The sequence below is a fragment of the Parasteatoda tepidariorum genome, chromosome 4 (genome assembly GCF_982258835.1).
Source record: "Parasteatoda tepidariorum strain Cologne lab strain chromosome 4, Ptep-v5.0, whole genome shotgun sequence".
Taxonomy (NCBI): Eukaryota; Metazoa; Arthropoda; class Arachnida; order Araneae; family Theridiidae; genus Parasteatoda; species Parasteatoda tepidariorum.
Genome location: NC_141758.1, coordinates 24,056,455 through 24,078,197, shown reverse-complemented (window position 1 = coordinate 24,078,197; position 21,743 = coordinate 24,056,455). Strand labels below are relative to the sequence as shown.

General features: G+C 31.9%; 1 long non-coding RNA gene across 1 annotated transcript; it reads left to right on the top strand.

Annotated features, from left to right (window-relative positions):
* The first annotated feature begins 271 nt into the window (after window positions 1–271).
* LOC147810806 (uncharacterized) lies at window positions 272–2,839 on the top strand. Its single transcript, XR_015432857.1, has 3 exons — window positions 272–494; window positions 597–707; window positions 2,525–2,839. It is a non-coding gene; the product is annotated as an uncharacterized LOC147810806 (long non-coding RNA).
* Window positions 2,840–21,743: the final 18,904 nt, after the last annotated feature.

Sequence of the window (21,743 nt, the reverse complement as noted above, 5' to 3'; positions counted from 1 at the left end):
ATAAGGCTAACACATGAATGATTAAATAAAACACTTCCATTGGATCAAATATGAAAATATAGCTGGACTCAGTACTTTCTGTAAGTTATTTTTCGAATTATAGACCATCATAAAACGAATTGAGCCGAATGTTGCACCTTTTCTCTTTCTGGTGATGATATACGAGATATTTTAATAATAAGGCTGCCTGATTAATAAAAAAAAATTAAGAATTCAACTACCAGTACATAACGTATGCTGGAACTAAAATTTTGACTGTATTTAAAGGCTGTCATACCAAAGATTGTATAAGTGTAAAGATGGGAAACTCGCGAAAGTCGTAACAAAATTTGGCACAATGCCAGCGCTTCGTGTACGGCGGAGAAGTTTGTCTCCAGGGGCACAGTGCAGCGCATGCGCATTATCATCCTTAGTTTTGGAAGGAGAGTTTGGAGAGAGAAGCACATGAGAAATCAATCAATGGCGGACGTTAATTTGACAATTATCCCTAACAAGTAAGTGCGCTTTGTATAACCTATCTTCTGTTGATTTTTTTCTCCTTGTTTTCAATTTTGATAAAGATTCTAATTCTCTTTTTTTCTTTCAATATTTTTCAGTGATTCTTCTGTGCGCAAAGCAAAGAATTATGATAGATGTGCTTACTGCAATGTAAATAGAGCGGGTTATCCAAATTTGAAATTGTTTCGCTTTCCTCAAAATATCGAAATGTAAGTAAATAGTTAAGCATTTTCGAAGATTTCGGTAAATTATTTTTCAATGACTGATTATATGAACCTATTAGATAAGACTGACTTAGAATTGTAACTAAATGTGTGACTAATTTATAGTGTCTGACTTTAATTTAATTTCATTTGGTTTTTAAATTCTGTATAATTCCATAAGTGCGTTTATCTTTTTTGGTCGGAATTAAATATTCACAAATGAAATTTATGTATATAACTAAGTAAAAATTTAAATGTTTTTCAAGAAATGTGAAAAAGATCTATAAATTTGACATTTTAAATTTTTGAAAGTTCATTACATATATGAAATTATTTAAATAGTGCTAAGTGTAAAAAGTGTTACTTTTTATTCATGTAATATTTATAGAGTGGTTTATAGTAGATATATATATTTTATTTGTCTGTTAGCTCTAAATGTCCAGCAAACAGTACCGTCTTTACTTATAGGCACACAGGGCAATGCCCGGGGACCCCATTTTCTCAGGGGGCCCTAGAGAATCGTACTTTTTTGAAAAATTGCATTAAAAAGAATTTAAGACTAAAAACATTACCTTATATATTTAAAATTTTTTTTTTTTTATAGAGAATGCATATTTTTTCTACAAATGGTGATTGATTATCAAACACCAATAATTGGAGTAGTTTATCACCAAGAAAACTTAAAAAGTCAACCGAAAACTATTTTTCTTATTTTATTATATGAGGATTACAACTGGTTAGCGTATCAATTTTTTTTTAAACTATGCATAGTTTAAAAGTACTTTATTTGAGTTTTTGTGGTAATCAAAATGAGTTAAAATTATTGCATCATTCAGTCCCTGGCCAAATTATTAGACGCACTATAAGATTCTATGTAAAATCTTAATTACTCAGGTGATACTACACAGCTTTATTGTATTTACGCTACTGAAACTGGTTTGTACTTGTTTACGTTTGTGTATCAATTGGTTAAATTAGGCGATATGTAATATAAATTCGACAAAATGTGATAAAAATACAGATTATTTATTGTATCAGGTACTATATTATAATATTAGAATAATTAGGTCAAATTAATAGACGCACTGTAGTTTTTTAATAATGACATGATTTGCACGAGTTTACATACTATACTTTTATAATTAAACATACGCGTTAATTTATTAATATAATGTATTTAATTATAAAAGTATTAATATACATGTTAATACTTTTATAGTTAAACATACAAATAGATTTTTATTCGGGAGATTTTTCATTCACCTCCTATTTGCATTTATTTTTAACGTATTTCATTTCATTGTTAACCAACTGATACACTAACGTAAAGAAGTGAAAACCGGTTTCAGCTACGTAAAAACAATAAAGCTGTATATTATTACCTGATAATTATAATTTTACATAGAATCTTAAAGTGCGTCTAATAATTTGACCAGGGACTGTATCTTAAAAATGATTTATTTTTTGTATGTGAAGTTTTTTAGTTTGTTTTTAAGCATTACGACACATTATAGGTCTAAAATATTTTTGTGCCCTGGGCCCCTGCATGCTATGAAGATGATACTGCCAGTAAAACATAAATTTAATTGATTTTGTTATTTAATTCCCCAATGAATTGTTTTGTTATTAAATTTACTTTCTAAATATTTTCCTTAAACACTGCCTGCTTTTTTAAAACTATTTAATAAAATATTAATACTTAAGAAAAATAATACATATAATTTATTAATGCCATACATTTTAAGTTCCGTTCTCGAATTAGAAAGCATTCTTATGTCATATTAGCACTTTAATCTTACTGTGTGATTTTTTTTAAATATTAGGTGCACGAAATGATTAGAGGCCAGCAAAATTGTATCGTTACGGAATGTTGATACTGACAGACTGACTACACAACAGATGTAGATTGTGTTCAAGACATTCTAAAATTAAAGATTATGTATCAAAAATAATGCAGACTTGTTCCTAGTGCAGTTCCAATGAACCAATATTGCATCTTTTTAATTTTATGTTATTTTATTTCATAAACTTGCTCAAATATTTATTTATTGTATAAAATGTATACAATTTTATTTGTGTAATTTTTATTTTATTGAAAAGTATATTCTTAAAATATATAACCAAAAAGAATATTTTTAGATACGTAAGAATAAAGATAAAAGAAATTCTGCAACAAGTGTCTTGTTTATTTTTTTAAAACTCTAAGTACATATATAATTGAAAATTTTTATTTTTATATAGCACATTTCTTATACATATACACACATGGAAAAATTAACAAAGCGAAAAAGTTTTTCTTTCAAGGGGAAATAAATTTTACTCAATTTTTTTAAACTTTTAATGAATTTTTATTTTTTAATATAAATTACTTTTGTTAAATAAATATTTACTACTTTGAAATAAATTATAATCCTGCCAAATTTGTGAACTGAAAAAAATTTAAAAGCAAAATCGAATCCGATTATAATTAACGGAGAAATTATGAGTGCATTGGGTGAAAATCAAATGATCTGCGTCTGTTCTTCAATCGCTCTTGACGGTGGCTTTCCTGCATTACACCTTCAGCGCCCAAGTTGGGGGAAAGATCCTTACGACTTAACATTGATAGTATAGGAAGTTCTTTGGTCATACTAAGAGTATAACCTACTAAGATTCAATTGAATTACTATATAGAATGATGCTGATGAATGATATACTAAATATTATTATTTTATTTTAAAATATATAGTGGTCTAAAATTTTTTCCAATAAATAATTTATTTCTTAATAGTTAGAATTCTTTTACCACCTTTACTCATACACATTTTATTTCTTTGCCTCGGTAATTATGCGATAGTTGCTTATTCAATAGGTTTAATGAAACAGAAATAGTTAGTTAAATTAGTAGTTAATTGAATTTGCTTATAGCAAAAGTAATGTATTAGCATTTTAATAAATAAGAGCTAAAATAATTCTTACAACAACTATAATGTTATTAACTTCAACTGTAATAAAATAGGACAGGTGGAGCAACGGCATACGTCACCACCCACTTTAATTCCCATTTACATTCCACATCATACTGTCGATACCTCTTCGAATCAATTTCAAGAGGAATAGGAGACGGGCCCGTAGAGTCGTAAATATATCCAGCTAACACAAGCATTGATAATAAACAGTAAGTTATAGTGTACTAAAAATATTCAGCTAACACAGCAATACTAAAAAAATCGTCCGTCTTGGTGTCCTAAATATTTCCAACACAAGCATAAATAGTAAGGTATAGTGTCTAAAAATATTCAATTTATACAAGCATTAATAGTAAAACGGCAAGTTGAAAATATTCAGGTAACACAAACATTAATGGTGAAACAGTAAGTTATAGTGTATTTAAAACACTCAAATAACTCAAGCATTAATAGTAGAACAATAAGTTATAACATCCTTAAAGCATTCAACTGACACTGGCTGAATAGAAAAACAGTACAACGCGATCAAGACAATTTTTTGGAACGTCGAAGAGTAAAATAATTTTTGTTGAGATGAAATATTTTGTGTTCGAGATAGAGCCCCTGAATTAGACAGGCCGACTTATCATTTATTGTTGGAGCAAAGAGCTAACATAAGCACAGCGAATAAATATTTTCAAGTGGTAGTTTATTAATTGTAATTCTTGGTTTAATAAGTTCGATTTAGTAGATTTTAATCCACCACTATTTCTAAACAATGCGTAGGCTTATATAATTCACCACTTTATAGTACTTATTACATGCTATACATTTTTAAAAGCAAGCAAATATTGTCAACTATTTGCAAAATTTACTTAGCAATTTAATTTACTTTGTAGTTATTTACCGTTTTTTAAATTATTTTGGCGTGTCCGGCGCAGTTAGCATCTCTGAAATAACGTAACTAATGCTAACATAACGTTAACTTGCGAACTTGTTGCCTCCAATATTGCTTGATAGGTCAGCTCTGATAGTATAGGAGCCTTAGTTCAAGGTTTAACCGGTTAACGCCCAGCGTCCTATATATAGGACAGTTCCTTTTTTCAAGGACATTCATTGTGGTGGGAAACTTTTTTCAGCATTTTCATTTATCTGGGAGAATTAAAAGATCCTCAGATACCACAATGATTTAGTTATTTCTGATTAGATCTAGAATTATAAGGAGCAAGTACTTTTTGATCTATCAAAGACTTTTTGAATGCCCGAACAGTAGAAAAACCAATTAATTACGATAATATATTATACCACTTTTTCCATAAAACCTCTTTTTGTATCATTTCAATATATAAATTCGGGACAAAACGGGTTAAACTAACTCGTCACGAGGTATTTCAATATAATTTTGCTTACTGATGTGTGATAGATATTTCGAATAAATTACACGTTATAAAAACTGTTTCTTCAGCAAAGCTTGTCTCGACACAGCTTAAATATAATTTTATTGTTGGCAGCGTCGTAATGGAATGCGTCGAAAATGTTTTATTAAGCTCTTAGACAAGAGTTGGTGAAAATATTATTATGGCCTTCCTACTTAAAAAGAAAAAGGGTGATTTATTAACGAATGATTGCAGGAAAATAATTTATAAGAAATCTGAATCTAAATCTGCCAATCATGAAAAACTGGAGCGATGTAAACTCCTGAATTGGCTGTAAAATTAGTGCATGAGATGTTTAAAATTGACGCCAAAAAGCATGGAATTAGACTGTACTTCGAACTCTTTGAACTGAAAGCAAAAAGATTTAGAGTGAATTTTTATCTTAGGACTCCGCATGCTTTACAACTAATTCCTGCTTATAGGCTAGAAATTTAAATTGATGATTATGATTACTTTAAAAAAAAATTTATCATCAATTTTCATTATGATCCACAAACTATCCCCTGCTATAACATTTGCCCGTTAGAAAATTTAAAAGAGGAAAAGAATTCGCCTAGTACTGGGAAGAAATTTAGATCTGAACGTGGATGTTTCAATTATGTGGTGAAATGGGACACATGAAGAAATAGCGTAGACGTCGTGATTTTTACTGTAGAAAAGAGAATTACGATAGAAGTTGTATGTATATATAGTATTCGCCATTTCGATCATAAAAATGTAGCCTCAAATTGTTGTAAAAACTGTGGAAGAAAAAATAGCACTGCCAAAGTGCCAGAAAAAAAAGAATCATATGAAGATACTTTTTCTTTGAAAAATTGTGAAATGATTTTTAGAGAAAATGATAAAATTTGCCGAAAGAAAGAATGATATATTTTAGAATTGGAAGAATTTCAGAATCTAGTGATACTAAATTATGGAGTAAAATTCCTGTTAGTACTGGATCCTCTGTTATGGATGAAACAAAGGAGATAGATAGGGATAGCCAAAGTTATCTTTAAAAGTGCCGGAATTTGTTTTGAATTCAGAACTTGCCTTGATCCTGTGTAGAGTTTGAAAGTTTATTTTCTGAAATGAGTTTGTTGTTTATTTAACGAAAACACGGTTGCCTACTAACTTACTGTTAAATTTAGCAATTTGCTGAATTGTACACAGAGAACCGAATGCAAACAAGCCTTTAAGAAATTGAAATTAACAAGCTAATCTACACTCCTAAGTATGAACAAGAATTCATATTGCAAACAATCATTTTGGAAATCGGTGTGGGCATGGTATATTTGAGTAAAAAGTTTAATGAAATCGAGAATATTGTACAATTGTTATTCCGTTCAATTCATGAAATTCACAAAATAATGTACTTATTAAATATTAAGAAATTGTAGCGTAACTACCACTATAAATATAAAATTGTAATTTAGCAGGTTATAAGATATAACTTTTTGTAATTGTATGGTGCTTTAATATTAGCAAAGATTTATTTTAAAGTGGTAGTTTATCTATTGTGATTCTTGGTTTAATAAATTCAATTTAGTACATTTTTATCCACCACTATTTCTAAATAATTCGTAGGCTTATATTATTTACCTCTCAATGAAACTTACGCCAGTATCACCGTGGACTGGAAGGTATTCCAAAAGACAAGCAAGTTCGCTTCTGGAGGGAGGGGTCCCGGGTTCGAATCCCAGTGACGGCAAATTTTCAACGCAGAAAAATCACGAATCCTTATCATTCAAAAACGAAGAATAAAAATCCAGCCAAACTGCAAACCGAAACTATTCAATACAACCATTCCAATCATAAAGAAAGCTACATATCTTGGTTTAGTAATAAATAGCAAACTCTCCTGGGCAGACCACATTAAACATATAACAGATAAAGCAATAGCAGCAGCAAATATTATTCAACCACTTATATAAAATCCAAACATATCCTTGAATCTACGAAAACTCCTGTATACCAGTATGATCCGGCCTATTTTAATTTATGCTTCTCCTGCCTGGGAAACAATACCGGCACATCTAATGAAAAAACTAAATAAATGTCAAAACAAATTACTCAGAAAAATCACCCGCGCCCGTTGGTTCATTAGAAATAAAAGTATCCATCAAGATCTCAAAATTCCTCTCCTCTCCGAATACATCAACAAATTAAATGCAGATTTCTACAAAAAAGCCGAAAAATGCTAAGCAGCCAACTTCAACCAGATCCTATCCTATGAAAACTAAACTGCTGTTTGTAGAAAATGCAACACCATGAAGGAATCATCAGAATCAAATGAAATTCGCAGCAAATGTCAATTATAGGATATTATGCAAATTAATAAAGTTTCAGAGCCATCGCGCGTGCGTGGCGCGCGCAGCGCCCTCTGAATTGATGCTGAAAGCGTATAAATAAAGTGCTGTAGCGGGACGTTGAAAATAGTCTATGATTATTTGTTAGTGGCAAACGTTTAGTGAGACCTGAGTATGCCTCCACGACGGAAGAATAAGAAATTCAAGCAACTTACGGAGTTTGAACGAGGGAGGATAATCGGCCTTCGAGAAGGAGGATTTTCCTATCGCGCAATAGCAGCTCGTATGCAGCGGAACAGTTCCACAGTGATGCGAGTTTGGAAGCAGTGGACCGACGAGCACCGAACAACTCGAAAAACAGGCACTGGACGACAGAAGGTGACGTCAGAGCGCGATGATCGACACCTGCTCCGCATGGCGGTGAATGATCGCACAGCTTCCTCCAGGCAGCTGGCAGCACATTGGTCTACTGCTACAGGTGTACAATTGTCGGCTTCGTCAATTCGTCGTCGTCTGCTGCGCCGTGGATTGCGTGCAAGGGTGCCATTATACAGGATTCCCCTCACGGCGGATCATCGACGGCTGCGTCGGCAGTGGGCTCTTGAGCACAGAGACTGGCGAGCTGATTGGCACCAAGTTGTCTTTTCAGATGAATCACGCTTCAATTTGTGGACCCATGATGGCCGTGTTCGTGTTAGACGTTATGCCGGTCAACGCTGCCTTCCTGAGTGTATTATTGAACGACATAGTGGTCGAACACCCGGAGTTATGGTCTGGGGTGCGATTTCGTATCATGGACGATCCAATTTGATACGAATTGAGGGTAATCTCAATAGCAACAGATACGTCCGTGAAGTGCTACAGCCCGAAGTCGTTCCTTTCCTTCAAGGCATCCCTGGAGCTATCTTTCAGCAGGATAATGCACGCCCACATGTTGCGCGGACTGTTAGAGACTTCTGTTCAGCACAACGCATGCAACTTCTTCCTTGGCCTGCTTATTCGCCGGATATGTCGCCTATTGAGCACGTGTGGGATATGGTTGGTCGGCGTCTCACTCGTGATCCGCGTCCTGCAGTTTCCAAAGACGAACTTTGGTTGCGCATACAAGCGATATGGAATTCTCTTCCTCAAGCAGATATTCAACATCTGTTTGACTCCATGCCACGTCGTATAGCAGCACTTATTGCAGCGCGTGGTGGCTGCACCAAATACTGATTTCGGACGCTTAATTTGTTTCTTTTGTTTTGAAAATTTCATCATTTATTTGTATCAGTACAAGTCGTTTCTGCATTAAATTTCATTTGATTCTGATGATTCTTTCATGGTGTTGCATTTTCTACAAACAGCAGTTTATAAAAATGATTGCCATCTCTGACCTATTGCAGCCTTCTATACATCTGATGCCTCATTTTATCATCAGCAACAGAAATAGAAGTAAACAGTCATAGCCGAATGGATAAAGCACCCGCATACAACCACAAAGATCCCAGGTTCGACACCAACTGATATCACTTTTTCTAAATATCATCGGAATCATCCATCCTTTCAGCATATCGTCAAATCATTAGAAACAGCAGCATCATCGATCGCAGTAAAAATCATCAACTTTCCAATGCATCCGGAGCTACATCAATCTCATGTGTCATCTTGCAGTCTATTCTGAGCAGCTGAAAATAAAAATCAAAAACACAAACTCTGAACATTTAACAGAACTTTAAAAAATCCATTATTATTAAAATCTTGAAACCTACTGTAAAAATTATTAAATAACATATTCCAATAGAACTGACAAATATACAATCTACAAACAATGCCTGTAATTTCTGTTCATTTTATATTTTCTTTTTTCTTATTTCCTGTCTTTTTAATCTTGCCACCACAATGTTGCATAATATAAAATGTTCTCAAACAATGTAAATTATTTCATGATGAATGGGCTAGGGGCCGCTGCGTGGCCCAGGCACCCAGCTTGATTTAAATAAATAAAGAAAGAAACCTATATGGCCTATATTTACCTATATATATTACCTATATATTTACCTTATTTACCTATATAGTTATTTTTAAATAATCAGAAGGCTTATATTATTCGCCACTTTGTTGCTATTTGGTCGTGTTACATTGTTTAAAAAGTTAGCTCAATTAAACCATTATTTGTAAATTTTAGTTTGTTAGTTTACCGTTTTTTAAATGATTATGGCTCGTCCGGAGCAGTTGGTATCTCTGTATTAGATAAAAGATATAATCATAAATAGAAATTATATAATCTACCGAAAGCGATTATCAGTGTCCCCGTGCAGGTGTCAGAGGACAGCCAAGTGCATAGCTGCCAACTCTTCCGGTTTTCCCCGAAGATTTTATTTTCATATTTAAAGTGCTAGCGAAATTCATGTTATTTTACTAAACTTTTTGAATTATAATAATAATTTTAAATCAGTTTGACCACCACTACATATAAATAATTACAACAAATATATAAAAGCATATTTTTTAAAATATTTGCATATTTGATTAAAATATAAATATATTTTTGAGGAAGATAGTTTATCGGTAAGTGTTTTACAACCACTTGGAAAATCCATTCTCGAAAAGAGTGAATGGTTTTGTAATGATAAGTACTCCCATGACCAGGAAAAAATAAATGAGTGGTAGCTAAGATTTTTCAAAACTACCGCAAAATGCTTAATTTATCTTACATTTATGAATAACAAGTTATCACGAGTTATTTTTTGCACACATGCATACTTCCTTAAAATTAAATATTAATTGATTGCTTGGAACATTTAGATATACATAAAAAATTTCCAGACCGTGGAAACCCTCATGATACACTTGCAAGGCTTTCTACGTTTTTAGGGTAAATTTCTCCTAGTGTTAGCAAAGATTGTGTTTTAATGTATGATTTTTTTGTCTCGCAAATTTGATTAAGAGTCATTTCCCACGGCACTGCACGTAATTAATTCAAAAGCTCATATCGAACGCTATTTTGTTTCAGCTCTCTTGTTCTGAAACTTTTAAAATGTTATCAAAATTGCCTAAAATTCAGAAAGTTCACGTTTTCATTTTCTATCACTTAGTAAAATATTTCGAAAAAAGCGTGGAAGTTGGCAACCTGCACTTCTGTAATCAGGCCTTCAAACAGGTGTGAACAAGTACACCTATTGTCCAAAATATTAATATTGAAAATGGTTTTTATACTTATTTTGATGAAAATTACTCATATGTAAAATATTTAACTGCATGACTTAAAATAAATTTAATATATTACTTTGCAATTCAAATTAAATGCTTAGTTAAATATTATTTTTTCATCATTGTAAGACAATTTGTGTTTTTCAATGTAGCTAATACTGAGAGAAAAACATTTCAAAGTCAAGTTAAAGTTAAATCAAATCAATTCGTATTTTATAAGTTAACTAATTCTAAAGTAAATTATGTTTCCTTAATATCCTATTGAATTATTAAGCGAGAGAAGAAACACATGAATTAAACATGTAAATTAATTTAAACTTGTTTATAAAACAGGTTAAAAGTGAGAAAAGTATTAAAAAAATTTAAATACTTCAAAGCTTCTAAATAACCTTTTTAATGAAATGCATGTTTAGTTAATTTAATACGTCAGTCTTTTAGGTGAAATTTAGGAAACCGCATGAACAAGTTAAAATAATAAAGTTTTAATTTCGTAAAAACATAACAAAATCCTTTTTTTTAAAACTAAACTGAGTGGCTCGATAGCCAAAGAGGGCCGTGGCTTACTGTGCCCATCTCAGTTTACTTGACCTTGGGCTCTGGAGTGAAAGAGCAGATGTTCCGGTTGGTTGGTCAGTTTTTAAGCGAATGTGATGCACACCTATGTCATCTGCAAAACTTTTCAATGTTGTATCCTAAATTTTAATGTGAAAATTATCTAAAGCAAACTACTATGTATTATGCAATTTCATTTTAATAAATACCCGCTGATCAGGCTCGCTCCCGGGGTTGTGGCGTGCTGGACCAACGCCTCCTATAATTGAAAGCCTCCACACGGTTTTTTACAGGTAGTCCGATTTGACCACTGTGAACAGGGCCGGATTTACGTATAAGCTAAATAAGCTGTAGCTTGGGGCCCCGAGATGGCAAGGGCCCCCAGAACTGGAGCCCTCTGAAGACTAAAATACATTTTTTTTCTTTTTTACATTGGCGAACGCTTTTCAAAATCTAATAGAAGTGTTTACAAATATAAAACAATTGTTACTCTTCACTTTTGTAACCAACAGACCAATAAAAAGGCCTTTTGACTGATGAAAATATCCTGTAGCTTTCGTAGTTACCAGTGATGGGAGTAGTCCATGGATCCTAAAAAGCGGTACTCTAGACTCCATGGAGTAGTCAAATAGCTGCCTCAATTTTTCACTGTGGGAAATGTTTTCAGCTTCTTTAAATTGTTGTGGGCTCTTTTGTCCTTCTCCACAGAAACACCTTTTTGTCTGATTTCTGGGCAAAAAATTTCTAGGGCTGTGAGAGAATCTTGTTTAGGGTCACTCTGTTTCGAGATTTCCGTTGTGTCTCATTGTCGTTAAAGAGCTTCTCGTTTAATTTTAACTTTTCTTTTTTGCAAAATATATTTTTCCAATTTATTATAAAAGCTTTTTTTCCTTTTAATTATCCTAAATGTCTTAACTAGCTTAATTAATTAATTTACTTAATTATTGTTATTGATTTTAATTTGTTATTTTCCAAATTAATCGTACATGAATCCGTGAACTCCTTTCTTTCTTTATTTAAATGGTGGGCCACTATTCAATTCCCTCTTTGACAGGCCTATCTGTCAAAATTCTTCATTTGGTCTATTTTGGATTAAATTGAGATAACAGATGTGGTTTTACTTTAATTTTACTTACTGCTAATAAACAGAAGCAACATGTGATATTGCTTGATAGAGCATTGAAATCAAGTGATCATCAGCTAAACAAATGTTTAAATATATATGTAAAAAATATTAATCAACCCTCCTGTCTGACCAAATTTTCCATGTATCCCCGAAATATGAATTATGCTTAATTTGTAAAATATGATATTTCGTACACAAAATTCATTTATTTAGTTAGCTTATGATTTTATTGTTTATTGATCATACTTCTTTCTATTTTTAACTCCCTGATTTTTGTTGTTATTATGTGTTTAAAGTTAATAAGGCATCTAAATTTTTTAATTTATAAGGATTTCAAATTTTTATAGCAAAGTCGAAGTAACTTCTTAAAATTGCAAATTGAAACTATTTAGAAAATTTTGGCAGATTATTTTAAATCTGTGCATTTAATTTAATAAAATAAAAACAAATAAAAAATAAGTTTAAAAAATATAAATAAATGACTAGATAAAATATAAAACTGTGTTGTCAATGAAAAGGAACATATCTTTTAAACATTTTGAGTATTAATAAATTATTTAAAAATAAACAATTTTAAAAGGTAGAAAAGTTTTTAGATTTTTTTGAAAGGCAAATTTTGTCCCATCATTTGATCAAGAGACTATTTAATATCTTTTTCTAAGAAGCAGTCAGTCGCGTGTGGGTGTGTGGATGATGTAAGTAAAAGACGCATACAAAAAAAGCCAATTTAACTTCAGTTAATGCCCTCGATATTATATTTTTAAGCTCCTCCCGAAAATGTAGTAAAAAAGTTTCCAAATTAATTGTCGCAAACAAATTAATATTAAGTAAGAACGAATCAAAAATGATATCGAAATATGCTGAATCACTAATGAGGCAGGCGGGATGAAGGACATCGAAACCAATTTGATTAAATAGTAAAACTAGAAAGTGTTTCAAAAATCCGGACATGTATCAGGCTTCAATTTTTTTTACTGCTACAAAATTTATGAGGGACAATTCGTTAGATTTCAATACGGATTATGTTTTTTCTTTAATTAAATATTAAATATTAACTAATATTTGTCTTTCAAAGCTATTCATTCTGTAATAACGAATTTTAAGCATTTAAAGTATCCAGTTCAAGAATGTCAAGTATCCAAATTACTTCATTTATTAAATTTAAAAAAAAAAAAATAATAAAAAAAAAATATCCGCAAGGCAGGTGTGTATATTTGGGGCTGATGATTATGAAATCTAACACAAAACAGTGAGATTGCGGGTTCTATTCCAGGTGATGACAGTTCTTAATTATTATTTCTTAATACTGAAAAATGTATTTCTTTTTTTTTAAAAGTATGCATGTTAAAAACTAATAATTTAACAAGTATTTAAAAAACTAGAAAGCTACACCCCCTGTTCATTTTGCACACTAACCCTCATGGTTGCTTTTGATTAATCATTGCAGATTGAGAGGAAAAACGGTTTATTTCCATATTTTTATTCTACCAAAATTACGATTGAATTTCTATTTACATTTTGAAGATGACTAAAATTTGGCAAATCAATAAAATTGGTACCTCCTGCAGAGTTATCACCCAGTGAAGATGGACTCAAGGGTACTGAGTTCGAATCCCAGTGTTGACTGGTCGATACGAATTCTACACCCAGCTTACACCAGCCACTGTGCCGTAGTAAAATATCCTCAGTGGTAGACGGATCATAGGTTAGAGTCCCCTTGTTGTCAGACTGACAGTGGAAAGCTTTTGTGTTTTTTCTTATAATCTAACTTAAATGCTGGTCAGTTCCATCAAAACGTCCCCCTCCAAGACAAAAATTTCTTCCAATGCTTGATCCTGGAGTTCCCTTGTGTTCTGAATTGAGTTTAAAATTAGAAGTCTAATAAGTTGAACATTAGTAGTCGTAAACTCGAAATTGGGTTGGCAGTTCAATGACTATTATAAAATAAACTAATAATTTGGCCGGGATAGCCTGGTTGGTAGGGTGTTGAACTCGTGTTTGTGAGAATGGGATTTCGAATCCAGCCGGCCGAAGAATACCCAAGTATAAAATGGTGACTGGGGCATGTTAAATCTGCCGTGGTCACAAAGTCCTCACAACAAATCAATACCTCTGGGTACTGATCCAGTTCTTTTGTCTTCTGGATTGAGTTCAAAATTATAAGATTATTATTCAATATTATACGGAGTTAAACATTTGTAGTCGTAAACTCAAAATGAAGTCGGTTGTTCAACGGTGGTTATAAAAAAAATAAAACTAATAATCAAACTGTATTTTCTTATGTTCTTTCTAACTCCTTGCTTATTTTTGACACACCTTCATAATTTCATGTTTCTAAGTCACGGAGCAGCAAAGCGAAATGTAACGTTAAAAAAAAAAAAAAAAAAAAAAAGTTTAGAAAAAAAAAATTTGCAAAAAAAAAATCATTTAAAATTCCAAATAACATATATTCAGAATTTCAAGAAAAAAAAACTCTGTTAAACATGTAATGGTTCTTCTAACATGCCAAATCTTTACTCGGTGCTTAGTATGTGCTTATGATGTTCTTAAAATAAGTTTCTGTTTATTTCCTCGTTCAAAAAATATGTGCAATCATAGAAAGGCTCTACATTATAGTCCCATCACAACTTATATAGTTAACAATCAAGCAATATTATCAAATTTTTAATTATATAATTCAGCAATAAAAAATAGACAGTTTACTTTAGGTGTATAGAAATAGAATTGAACTTAAAAGGGCCCCATCATTTTCAGTAGCTTAGGGCCCCGCCAAGCTTAAATCCGGCCCTGACTGTGAAGGATATCCACATACTTGCCAACTCTCCCGCATTTTGCAGGAGATTTTATTTTCATATTTAAAGTGGTAGTAAATATATACTATTTTTTCTTTTATAAATTTAATTTTTAAATAATTTTGATCACCACTATTCTTACAAAAATTAAGCTTATATATTAATATGCGTCACTATCATGGTTGTCAACCTAATTTTTTTCAAATACAAGGTATTTGTTTGTTTAAAATTGAAGTTTTAATTCCATTTTAATACCACTGGGAAAAATGATAATGGAAGGGATTAAAAGTTGGCACGTCTGTATCCACTTACCGAACGAGTAATTTAATACAGAATATAGTTATAGTAGGAAAGTGGTAGCAAATATATGACTAAAAATTTATTTTATTTGTGAATATTATTAGTTTGCCTTATTCATTTGTCAACCACTACAGATTCAATTCTCAAATATATATGATAAATTTCTCTCATTTACTTTTATAAAAGGTTTTGGATACATGCGCAAAACTGGTTCACTTTTTAAACAGTCTGCGCGGATTACTTATGAAAGACCGTGTGGAGGCTTCTTGATGTAGGAGGTGGACTATACGGGTAAAGATTTCTCAAACTTAGGTACGTGTCCACGTCTGGAGGAAAGGAAAAGGTTGGTTGGTCAGTCGAACTCGGAGGTCTCAGTGTTTAGCTCCAAAACATGCCTGGTACATATTTTATCGACCCTCCGAAGGGCTGAGTCAATCTTTCCCGGTCCGAGGATCGAACCCAGGACCTGTGGCAGGAGAGTGCGAAGCGCTACCACTCCGGAAAGGACACTTTAAAGGACAAAGAATTAAAACTACTGTATGCGAGTGCCCGAATGAATTTAAAGACTGATTTGAGACGTCTTTCTATTTGTTGGCCACCTGTCTTATCAGAACTGGTAAAAAGTATTGAAAGTCTTGCGGCCTTGAGGAATTTTGTTTTTAATGTAAATTTGTAAATTTTTCTTCTTTTTGTTTTCTACTTACAACTGTAAGCCTCATGCTATACTTTGTGGTGCATGAGGAATTTTAAGTCGTTTAAATAAAATTAAAAAAAAAGAATTAAAGCAACAAAATTGCTCTGATAGCAAATATAATATGCTGAGTTAAAAGAGAAAAACTCTACGATTCCGAAGCAGGAGGTACCCTGAAAAATTTCACTGGAGGGGGTTATCTCCCCTGTTGGGAATCTATGCTCTTTACATAAAAAATACAACACAAATAAATGCATATAAGAGTAAAAAACATGATTATTTTTTAAGAGTGTATGCAATTTACATCAGGTAGAAACATTTCTAAGTTGAGCTTTTTGTTTGAAAGTGAATTTCCAGGATTTATTTAGTTCTTTTCTAGGATTAACTTTCTACAATCTCACCAAAAGATCGTACTTCAACATATTAAATAAATGCTTTAACATATAATATTTTTTGGATATTGACTTATATTATTAACATTATTGTCAATATCCACCCGGATATTGACGTTCGTCAATCGGATGTCAGAAGGGCAGATGCAGATTTGTCCACTCTTTCTTTCTCAGGGGCACTGTTATAGGGGGGTCAGTGTTGCTCCCACTGTAAGAAGGGCAGATAATACAGAGAAGAGAAGGAAAGAACATTCATGACCATCTGCAGGCTTTGAACCATCTCCCTGACAACTATACAGTATGTCGGCACACAAAATATATTACATCAATATAATATTAACAAATTGCAAAATTTTGTTGTTGTTGTTATTAACACGTTAAAAGATATTTTATTTCTATCCAAGTGGCTACAGCTTTTACACTTTTGGTTTTCAATGGCTGTAATCTACCCGTAAAAAATGTATACTAGTAGTTGTGTATATGTAAAAACAATTGCAATCGTATTTCATTCCTTGAAAGTCTTGTGAAAATACAAAATATATGGAATGACCTCAAATTACTTATATAATCCATACCTGCCAACTTTTGCGCATTGTGCGTAAAATTTTATTTCTATATTGAAAGTGGTTGTAAAATGTATGCTTTCTATATTATTCCTTGCATTTATAAACTTTATTAATTATTTTTTTTGACCACCACTATTTTTTTTAAAGAAATAAGGATATATTTTAAAATGCTTTCGTGTTAATTCGCTAAAGCTTTTTCCAAATTACAATATGTTTCTGCCTAAAATTGTAATTTAAATTCCATATTAATACCATTGCGGAAAATCATCCTCGAAAGGATTAAAAGTTGGCAGGTATGTAATACAGTATACAAACATAAGAATGTAGTAGCTTGATACTTGACTTTTAGCTTGATACTTTGTTTAGCTGTAGTACCTGTCTGCGGCAACGGGCTCCGAACTTTTTCATTTGAGATGTATTAACTGGCAACTGAGACTATTGCATACCTGCCAACTTTTACGCATTTGGCGTAAAATTTTATTTTCATATTTAAAGTGGTAGTAAACATATACTACTTTTTTCTTTAATAAACTTACTTTTTAAATGACTTTGATCACCACTATTCTTAAAAAAAATAAGAACATATAATGATGTGCGTTACTATCATGGTTGTCAACTTAAGGTTTCTCAAATACAACGTATTTGACTGCTTAAAATTGAAGTTTTAATTCCATTTTAATACCACTGGGAAAAATGATAATGGAAGGGATTAAAAGTTGGCAGGTATGCTATTGGTATAGAATTAAAGGGGGGAAAAACAAGGAAAGTTGATAACTAGGTAGTCTTCTGCATTGGCAGCTCAATTCTGAATATGTGAATTAATGCAGAGACGCCAACTTGCTCCAGACAGCAAATATATATTTTAATGTGGTAGTTTATCAATTATGATTTCTTGGTTTAATAAATTCAATTTAGTAGATTTTTATCCACCACTATTTCTACATAATTCGTAGGCTTATATAATTCACCACTTTGTAATATTTTTCTTGTTTTTATGGGCGATATGCGTTAAACAAAGGTATCTGACAGCAATACATTTGACTGGTGGATACTGAAAATAAAAAAGGAAATTATTTCTGAATATTGTCTATTTCATTGATATTCAGATATGAACTGCCTGATCAGAAGATTACTCAGTGAACAACTTTCCTTGTTTTACTTCCCTTTCTATGCCAAAAGTCTCAGTTGCCAATAAGGCACAATTCAGATGAAGAAGTCTGGTGCCCGCTGCAGCTGGCAGGCACTTCAGCGACTCTCCTATCAATGTCAATGACTACTTATGTCATGCTATGCCTTTTAAAAAGCAAGCAAAAATAGTGAAATATTTGCAAAATTTACTTTTTAATTAGTTACAGTTTTTTTTTAAAAATTATTTTGGCGTTTTCGGAGCAGTAGGTATCTCTGTGAATGTTTAGTATAGGTATTTACACTTCATATATTTCATGTTTCAAAAAATAAAGTGAAAGCTTAAATAATAACTATTTTACAATTAATCGTGCTCTGAATTTCTTTACGAAAAACTGAGTTTGTTCCTCGGAAGTGGACAGAAGCTCACCTAGCTGAAGATCGATGGATACCAGCTAGCCAAGGAAATAAAGGCGGTCCGAGCTGCATGGTTACAAAATTAGAGAGCCTTTAACCTCTATGACCTTTCACCCACGATAGACATTGGCGGAATTCTATTTATTCTAACTATTCACTTAGATTTACTTTTTTTCGGTAAAGAAACAGACCTGAGTATCGTTTTAAATGCTAATAAGTCATGGTTGTCACACAAGCTAGAAGTAAATTAGCTTTATTAAATTTCTCTTTTCCGCTGATAACTTTTGCCCAGGGAGGACAAAATATTCCATAGTAATTAATTGATGGCGAGAAGTTAAGTTGAAAATATATATACATTAACTGATAGAATTATTTTATGCCAAATCAAGTGAATATTTTTAACACGTTTAATGCCATGGGGATCACCGGTGACCGGCGAAGCCAATATTATTAGAAATACATACGTAATTTTTTTAAATTTTTACGAGTAAATTTTTAATTTTCTTATATTATTATCGTTACTATAATGGTTTGAAGAAATGAATGCAATATAGAACACACAAAAATAGTTTTATTTATAAACACAGAGATGTCAACTTGCTCCGGACAGCGAATAAATATTTTCAAGTGGTAGTTTAGTAATTGCGATTCTTAGTTTAATAAATTCAATTTAATAGATTTTTATACACCACTATTTCTAAACAATTCGTAGGTATATATAACACACCATTTTTTTCACTAGATAAGTCATACATTTTATAAAACTAGCAAAATCTGGAAATTTAGCTCGTAGTTATTTACCGTTAGGCCAGACGGGAAAGTCATGCAAAATTAGCTTGGCATTCAACGTGTTAATGTTCGTGTAATTGTTGATTTTGGCATTCAATTAAAGTGACGAAAGTATTATATTTGTCATAAGTGGATTTATTTAGGCAACTACACGCGATGCATTAGTGAGAGTAAAAGTAGGACACAAAGTAAGTGAAGGGAATTTGAAGTAGAGTAGTTTGCCTCCAGAAAGTAGGTCACGCATTCAATTTAGTAAAAAGCGAAGTAACGACAAGGATTGCATAAAGCTTCAAATAAATTGTGAATATCTATTACTTGGTAATCTCTCTCTATGTTTATTATATAGAGTGATATGCATACATATTTTTTTTTCTTCTACTCTGATGATATACTGTTATGTGGCACCATCTCGGGAATTTCTCCATCTATTGGCAACGCTATAATTATGACTCATTTTATTAGGTTGTTTTAAGTAATGATTTAACACGTTGAATGCCATGGGGGTCACCGGTGACCGGCGAAGCCAATATTATTAGAAACACATAATTCGAGTAAATTTTAATTTTTTTTATTCTATTATCGTTACTAAAATAGTTTGAAGAAATTAATGAAATATAGAACACACAAAATTAGTTTTATTTATACACACAGGGATGGAAACTTGCTCCGGACGGCGAATAAATACTTTCAAGTGCTAGTTTAATTGTGATTCTTAGTTTAATAAATTCAATTTAGTAGATTTTTATCTAACACTATTTCAAGACAATTCGTCGACTTTTATACTTCACCACTTTTGTATAATATGGTGTACACCTTAATGTTGCATAAATCAAAATGTTTTTAATTCAACTTGTAAATATTTCATGGTGTGGCACCCAATTTTAGGTAAAGAAAGAAAGAAAGAATAATATGGTGTACTGAACCTTTAAAAAACTAGCAAAATCTGTCTAATATTTGCAATTTAGTTTGCAGTGATTTACTGTTTGGCCAGACGGCTAAGCCATGCGAAATCGCAGTGGCATTCAACGTGTTAAGTAGTGTTGAATAGTTAGTTATAAGTTAAGTATTTATTGCTATTTTTATAGAAATAAAAATTTAGCTACGTAGTGACTATTTAGATTTACTTTTGATTCTTTCTATATAAATATATTAGAAATTTTTAACATAAGCGACGCCTGAGTGCCGCATACTGTCATACCGAATAATTACTGACGGAGCTTGACTTTTTCTGGTGACAATCGATATTCAAGTCAGGATTTGTGATGTGCATGAGGAAGTAGTACAGCACGTAAATTAGAATTATTGGAGTGAGTTTTCTATCTTATCCCGCGACAGAAAAGGAAATACTTTTAATACTTCTGCTGACTGCCATGCGGAAATGTCCCTAATTCGTTCATACGTTGGTTTGTGTGATTTTATAATAGTCAGACAGATTTTTAATTAAAACGAAAATTCAATACATGCAGAACTTTGACAACATCACGGGCATCTAAAGAAAATATGTGAATTTATCAAAGTACTTCAGAAACAACAAGTACTTCAGGCAACAGCTAGAAGGTGAAAAGTTTGGTTAATATATTGCAGACCTGCCAACTTTTAATCCCTTCCATTATCTTTTTTTCCCAGTCGTATTAAAATGGAATTACAACTTCAATTTTAAGCAAACAAATGCGTTGTATTTGAAAAAAATTAAGTTGACAACCATGATAGTAACGTTTATTAACATATAAGCTTAATTTTTGTAAGAATAGTGGTGATCAAAATCATTTAAAAATTAAATTTATAAAAGAAAAAATAGTATATATTTACTACCACTTTAAATATGAAAATAAAATCTCACGCAAAATGCGGGAGAGTTGGCAAGTATGAATTGTATAAAAGCTAATTAAGGTGATAGGATTGGAGGGGTGGAGGAATTAGAATACAGTCGGACTTCTATTTAACGAGCTTCCATTTTGCGACTTTTATTCGAGGAACCAAGGGCGTTTTGGAAATTTCTTTGCAAAATAATTTCCAATTAGCGAAGTGAATTTTCTATTTAACGAACTTTTCCATGCCAAATATCAATTTATGAGAAGGCGTAACAGAAATTTCTAAAGAATGGAACTATGACAGAGATGCCAACTTGCTCCACTTTATAAAAAAGTATTTCCTAGTGGTATCAAAATGCAAGTTATTTTTGGTATAGTATTTTTCATTTAAAATAATTTTTACACCACTACATATCGAAAATTCTATGTACCATATTGAATGCAGCTTTGTTATACTATACTCGTGGTTACTCTTTTTAAAAAGTAAGCGTACTTCTCCTTATTCTACAAGTTTTACTGCTCAATTAGTTACCAATTAATTAAAACTTCTGCTGAAAGCGGAGCAGTTGGCATCCCTGCTATGATGTTACAAATCGTACTATTCGTAACAGTTTTACTTAAGATGGATTCTTAGTCAG